Source organism: Marmota marmota, unplaced genomic scaffold, assembly GCF_001458135.2.
Source record: "Marmota marmota marmota unplaced genomic scaffold, marMar, whole genome shotgun sequence".
In the NCBI taxonomy this organism is placed as follows: Eukaryota; Metazoa; Chordata; class Mammalia; order Rodentia; family Sciuridae; genus Marmota; species Marmota marmota.
In genome coordinates this window covers 36,905,589-36,913,189 of record NW_026000016.1, presented here as the reverse complement: position 1 = coordinate 36,913,189, position 7,601 = coordinate 36,905,589, and the positions used below count along the sequence as shown (strand labels likewise).

At 38.6% G+C, this 7,601-nt stretch overlaps 1 long non-coding RNA gene across 3 annotated transcripts; it reads right to left on the bottom strand.

Moving 5' to 3' along the window:
- Positions 1–4,214: 4,214 nt before the first annotated feature.
- LOC125618495 lies at positions 4,215–7,600 on the bottom strand. 3 transcript variants are annotated; one of them, XR_007349799.1, is made up of 3 exons: positions 6,908–7,600; positions 6,149–6,396; positions 4,215–4,528 (listed from the first exon to the last, which is right to left on the bottom strand). It is a non-coding gene; the product is annotated as an uncharacterized LOC125618495 (long non-coding RNA). The 3 variants fall into 3 exon arrangements; XR_007349798.1 differs by lacking the exon at positions 6,149–6,396 and having other exon boundaries at positions 6,908–7,034; positions 7,130–7,600; XR_007349797.1 differs by lacking the exon at positions 6,149–6,396.
- Position 7,601: the final 1 nt, after the last annotated feature.

Sequence of the window (7,601 nt, the reverse complement as noted above, 5' to 3'; positions counted from 1 at the left end):
ATTACTCAGTGAACAAATACTCTTCAGGTCTTATAGTAGATTCAGTGGTAAATATGAAGTGTAAAAATCATTTAGCATCAAATGCATGACTGAGATTTAAATCAGGATTCATTTGAATTCAGCACCCTCCATCTTCATCCCATTGTGAAGAACCTGTCAGTAAATGTGGGACATTACCAACTTTCCTTCTCTTCCAGTGGCTGCTCCTTCTTTGTTGCCTTGCTGGTTACTCTTCATCTCTTCAGCCTCTTAAATCTTTAGGGCTCCAGGGTTCAGTTCTTAAGCTTTTTGCTGTTTATATAGGTGATCTCATCTGACCACTGGCTTAGTCTTTTTTTTTTTCCCCCTGGTGCTGGTGATTGAACCCAGAGATGCTTTACCACTAGATACATCCTCAATCCTTTTTAAATTTTATTTTGAGACTGGGTCTCACTAAGTTGCTGAGGCTGGCCTTGAACTTGAGATCCTGCTGACTCAGCCTCCTGAGTCTCTGGGATTATAGGTGTGTGCCACTGCACCAAGTGCTCAGTCCACTTTCTGTTGCTCTAATAGGCCTGAGACTGGGTAATTTATAAAATAAAGATGTTTATTTGACCCACAGTTCTGGAGGCTGGAAATTCAAGAGCATGGTGCTAGCATCTGGCAAGGGCCTTATGCAACTTCATCTCATGGCCAAAAAGCAGAAGGGCAAGTAGGCTTGTGCAGAAGAGGTAAAATAGGAGGGGTGGCCTCCCTTTATAATAACCTGCAATTCCTTGAGAACTAGAACTTGCTCACTTCCTCAAGAATTAACCCAGTCTATAAGTGTGGCATTTAATTCCTTCATGAGGGCAGAGCCCTCACAACCAAACACCTCTTAAGATTCCCCTCAACCATTACATTGGTATACAAAACATGAATTTTGGAGAGGAAAAAACCATATTCAAGCCATAGCAGTCCCATTTATATGCGGATCATTCCCAGGTGTGCATGGGCATCTTGAATCTCTCCCCTAAACTCCAGGTGTGCACACAGATGTGTATACCTCATGAAACTTTCCACTTGAACATCTGATAGGATCTCAAGCTTAAGATGTGAATTGAATTATCTGGGTATGAATTGGGCAGATTGTATGCAGGGTCTCTGGAGCCCAGAAATAAAGACAGAAGACTTTAAAAGCTGTGGGGAGTAGGACCTTCAGGTGATCCATGTTATCCCATCAGTTGTATCCACACAGTGACAAGCAAGGATGACATAGATATCATTCATTAATATTTATTGATACACTGAACTGACTATGGCCTGAGATTATGATGCTTCTTTCAGGAGAGACTTGAGATCTTGATTTCAAGAAATGTTGAGAAGTGGGAGGAATCATTTGGTTAAAATGTGAAAAGGACTTCAAAGTCTTAGTGGAAGCATCAATATTGAAGTAATTGCTTGGGGAAGGCACTGGAAAGGAAGATCTAATAGCTGTGCCACCCACACCAGACATCACTACAAATTCTCTAAAGTCCAAATCTTATCACATAACCCTTTTGTTTGAATGCTTTAACAGCTCTTCATCTTTTATGGGATTGGACCTAAACCCTTCAGCAAAGGACATAGGACTTTCTTGGACTGGAAACTCACCCCACCCCCCACCACTTCCCTGTCTGCCTGAGCACCATGTGCACTTGGAAGTTCTCCAAACACATATCTACACCTTTGCCCATCCTATTCCCTCTGCCTGGAATGTTCTTTCCTTACTGTTTATCCAGGAAACTGACTCCACTCACCCTCTTTGCAGCTGTTTCAGAGCTTTTCTGTCCCCTTCTTACAGAAACAAGTTCTTTATCCTCTAGGTTCCTATAACCCTTTATACATCTTTAATCCCACAACAATGTAATTATTTGTTAATTGCTTTGTCTTCCAAGTAGATTATGAGATCTTCCAAGAAAAGTCTGAGGTTCGAGCTTTTTATTTATTTATTTAAGTACTGGGGTTTGAACCCAGGGGCACTTTATCACTGAACTATATCCCCCACCTTTTAAAATTCTTTATTTTAAAATAGGGTCTCGCTAAAATGTCAAGGCTGACCTTGAACTTGATATCCTCCTATTTTAGCCTTCTGAGTTGCTGGGATTATAGGCATGAGTCATTGCACTGGGGAGGTTTGAGCTTTTTAAATCCTTGGTGCCTAATGTCATGTCTGGAATACTGTAACTTCTTAGTGTTTGATAAATGCAAGAGTGTGTGTGCGTTGCCAGAAAATATAAAAAACAGAGTGCAGTTATACCAATATTCCAATAAAAGGTGTGATGTAAAAATTTGTCCCCCTCTAACACAGAATTTTAGGCTTGTTTTAAAATCTATCAATATAAACTGATAAAAATATGTTTACTTGTAGACTAGACCTAATGTAAATCAGTCCCTGATAATAAGTCCTAAGGAAACATATTTATCAAAAGTTACTGCATTCCAGACTCTGGGTTTAACAATGGATATTTGTTTTGAGTACAGATTAATAGAAAGAGTGGCAACCATAATATTTTACATTTATACATTTTGAAGAATGCATTAATTATAATTTTTTTCAGATATAATATCATTTTCTAAAATCTGTTCCATCTAGAAAACTTATTACTCTGTATACAATAAATGTTGTAGAATCCAATGACTTTAGTTTTTTAATTTCCAGTTGCCCTACAACACTCATATCCTGCCTTGAAACACACACACACACACACACACATACATTGTTTATCTGATCAGCAGAAACTACTCCTACAGCTTAAGATCTAGACTAGTTAGACCAATTTTGAGTTCAATAGAATTTTCAGTGAATATGCCTGACTGACAAAGGCTCAGCCTAAGCAGATTCTTCCAGCCTGGGTAAACACCATCCTGGCTGTTTCCTTAAACACCCAGCACTGATCAGCTCATCGTTTATCACAGTGTATTGTAATTGTCTATGTACTTATCTATATTCAGATGAGACGGTGAACTCCTTGAGGAGGCTGGCATGGATCTTATTCTTTTTCCTAGCTTGAGCGGCCATCCTAGCACCTGGCACATGGCAAGGGTTCAGTAAATATTTTTTGAATGACTAAATTAATTTCATAATTTCTCAAAAGTAGTGAGAAACTAAGGGAAGGCATTGGAAAGGAAGATCTAATAGCTGTGCCACCCACACCAGACATCACTACAAATTCTCTAAAGTTCAAATCTTATCACATAACCCTTTTGTTTGAATGCTTTAACAGCTCTTCATCTTTTATGGGATTGGACCTAAACCCTTCAGCAAAGGACATAGGACTTCATGGACTGGAAACTCACCTTGTCTTTTCAACCCCACCACCACCACTTCACCACCATGTGCACTTGGAAGTTCTCCAAACACATATCTACACCTTTGTCCATCCTATTCCCTCTGCCTGGAATGTTCTTTCCTTACTGCCAGCAATCTTAGGAAGAGGCTCAATTGATTTGGGTGTGTAGAGATATATGTGTGATGGAAGAGCTGGTGTTGCATATAGGAAACTTTTTTATTTAGGACCACTAAGAAGACACATGACCACATGCGTGTACAGGCACACACGTGTACGTGCAGGCATGTGCGCACACACACACACACCTCCTCAGAATCTTCTCAACTCTGAAGCTGAAATGTTGAATTTTCATCCATGGAGTTATACCTTTGGATTATGGATGGTTCCCTCTCAGATGTGACTTTGGTAGTGGATACTGGAGATTGAACCCAGGGGATTTACCATGATTATACCTTCAGCCCTTTTTATTTTTTATTTTGAGATGAGGTCTCTCTAAGTTATTTCAGGTCTCATAAAGTTGCTGAGGCTGACTTCAAACTTGTGATTCTCCTGCCTTAGTCTCCGGAGCACTGGTATCACAGGCATGAGCCACCACACCCAACCAGATGTGACTTTTTAAGAATCACAGTAGTTATCATGTTTCAAATCTCAAAAATACCCAGTTTCTGAGATGTACCCTCAAACTGTGCTCCCCTGGCTCTATTGAGAATCTCAGCTACAACCCTGCTTCCTTTCTTTAGTTTATATCAGAAAGTGTTTTTATCTGTTGCTTTGAATAAGATAGCTATATATTGAATAAGTTACTTAAGATCTCTTTAAGTTACTAATTCAAACCATATATATCATAGATTAGGGATTTAATCACCAATGTAACTCCATGAGTTCATTATGATACTAGAAACAAAATCACAAACTCAATTGTCATCATTTAGAATATTTAGTGACCAATTCTTGTTGAAAATTAGCAAATAAAGGGAAATAATTAAGCATGTATTCTTCCTATATAAGCTGTACTACTGGGAGATCAAAATTTATGTAAGGGAAAAGTCTGGCAGTAAGTAAAGAAGAAAAGATAGAATTAAAGGAATACATGCGACAGGAATGCAGGAAACCTGAAAGTAAACCTTAGCTATAAAAGAGGGAAGAACTCCCCCTTCCATAGTTTCCACCTCTTGGGTCTTCCTCTGAGGAAAAGTTTTTCTGCTGTGTGTCCTTTAATAAAGCTTCAACTTCCCACTCTAAAAAAAAAAAAAGATAGAATTAAAATATTACCCCTAAGGTAGAATTAGAATGCATTAATGAATTTAGACGTTGTGTATCATGTTTGGTAACATCACAAAAGGAACGTAATTAGACATCATATGCCTTATGATAGAAGTATAACATATCAACTCTTAAAAAATTTGATCAAAAGTCTAGGTCCAGTGCTGGGGTTGTAGCTCAGTGGTAGAGTGTTGACCTCGCATGTGGAAGGCACTAGGTTCAAACCTCAGCATCACATTAAAAAAATAAAATAAAGGTATTGTGTCCATGTAATTTATATATATATTATATTATATATATATATATATAGATAGATAGATAGATAGATATAGATATATAGATACACACACACACACACACACACAACATTCTAGGTCTAACAACCAATTCACAGAATAGAGAAAAGCAGAATACATTAAAATTAAACCAATAAAGTTTAAAACAAAAACATTTATGAGACAATCAGAAAATAAAAAACTAATTGAATATACGAAGATATTACACAGCTAATATCTTTTAGGTAAAATAATGCCATATGGCTATGTTTGAAGAAAGAACAATTGGTCTTTTAGAAGTGGATACTAAAATATTTATAGATGAAATAATATGATTTCTGGGATTGCCTTAAAAAACTAATACAGCATATAGGCAGGGGCAGTGAATATACAAATATGTAGAACAAGATAACCTTGAGTGATAATTTTTGAATAATGGGTAAATGGAATTCATCATACCAGTTTGTCTAGTTTTGTATTTGCTGTACTTGAAGAAATTTTCCATAGAATGTTTTCTTTTAAATTATTAACAAATTTCTGAATATTTTGATATTCCTGTCCTAATGGGTAGTCATCCTTCTCCCAACTCTTGAGATCATTATCTGAGGGAGTCTTCTGGAAATTGCAAATACCCCAGTAAGAGTAACTTAACTAATCCTTTAATATCTCTTTGTAAATATGGAAGATTATCTCCTGCACTACTTTTAACCCTGAAAATACTGAATGCTTGTGAGTAGATGTAAAAGGAGAGAGAAAAGGCAGGGATGAGGGAGGGAAGAAGAAAGGGGAGGAACAATCTTGTCTTCATTACAATGTTCCTAGGCCTTTCATTTGTTGGCATATACATCTTTGTGTGAACTATACTAAGAGAACTTCCACTAGGGACATGAAAAAAGTTTGAATTCTTGGTTACCAGGTTCATTTTTCACAAATGATCCCTTTTATCTTGTCAAAAGCTAATATAAATATTTTGGGAAGAAAGAGGGCTGTTTTCCATTACTCAGCCAATAATAGGTTGGGTGGGTCCAGGATGCATTTTTTTACTCAACCTAATAGGTTAGACCTCTACACTGGACCACAAGGATGTGAAAACTAGGAGACAATAAGCAACACCTCAAGTTTTCAAGAATATAATAATTTTTCATGGAAGATCTCTGGAAGAACACCAAGAAACTGGGTGCCTCTGGGGAGCGAAGCTGGAACAATAGTAATATGGTGAAAGGAGAAAAAGCATGGGTCTTTATTCTTACAACCAGGTTATATTATAATCAGCACCTTAAAACATGATGACCTTTTGCAAACAGTCTTTTGTTGACTTACTCTAGCTTTTATCTTGAACCTAGACAGAAGACAGATGTCTATTTATGGGTTCCTTGGCTGGGCCAGCTGCTTGGCACCACTGCCTGTTTGTACATTGTCTTGATATTTTTTTCCTCTCCTTTCTTCCCCACTCCAGCCTCTTGAACTCCAATTAGAAGTAGTCAGTGGCCAAGAATGGACCACAATAGCAGTCTGGTAGTTGTATTATAACATCTTCAGTGTGGCAGGTTGTTCAGCAAAACTCAAGACTTAGAGGAAAAAAAATGTTTTACTCTGGTTATCCTGTGGTCTCAAACAGGCCCGCACACTGCTGTGTATCTGGGTTCTGGGTTTTTGTTTGTTTGTTTGTTTTTTGTTTTTGTTTTTGGTACCAGGGATTGAACCCAGGGGCACTTAACTGCTTAGCCACAGCCCCAGTCCTTTTCATTTTTTGAAATACAGTCTAAGTTGCTGAGGCTGGCTTTGAACTTGCAATCCTCCTGTCTCAGTCTCCCAAGGGGCTAGGATTACAGGTGTGCACAACCACATCCAGTTTGCTTTTCCATCTTTGTTTCTTTAGGCATTTTGCAGTACTGGGGATTGAACCCAGGGCCTCTTGCATGTGCTCTAACACTGAGCTACAGTCCCAGCTCCTATATTTAGGTTGTTATTAAAACATAGTAAAATCCACCCCTTTTAAGTGTACAGTTTTATTTATTTTTTTGGAAATTGTATACAACATGCAAATACCACGCAATTGAGATGGAATGGTTCCTTCACCTTAAAGTTTTCCATCCTCCTTTGCCGGAGGTCAGGTTTGAGACAATAGATTTAGTTACACAGTCTTCTCTAACATTGACTCTCGGGGTGATTTTAGGAAAGTCACTTCACCTCTCTGGATGTGTTTCTGCTTTTGTCAAAAGAAGAATGAGAGGAAAGATTGTTTCCAAGGGGCTCTGATAATACTCTCAGAAAATTCAGGGGTGAGGATGGAAACCTCACCTCTGAAGCTGGGTTCTTCATGTAAAAGCACACGTGTGCATTAGACAAAGTCAGGTTTTTCATCTCATCTCTTGCTAGTGGGTAACCTTTTCATGCTTACATCAATTTCCTCATCTGCACATCAGGCTTATTAACAAGACTGTGACGATGAAGTAAGATGTGACAGCAACCTTAAAAGTTGGTAGTTTTTAACATAGTACAATATTAAAGTCACTGCATTCAACTGTTTCTGCTACTACCCATTTACTCTGGCTGCTTCCCACAACCAACTCAGAAGCACAAATTCCCAGCCTCTACCCAGACCTATTATCCACCCCAGGAAGTCCCTAGGCCTGCGTAGTCAAAGTTCTGCGGTTCAGAGAACGCAACCAGCTCGCGTGCACACTCTTCCAAAGAACGTCGGCAGAGGGCGGGATCTGGACCCGGAAGTTCTAGCGCCGGTCGTACAAGCGCGACGTAAGGCGGATCTGCT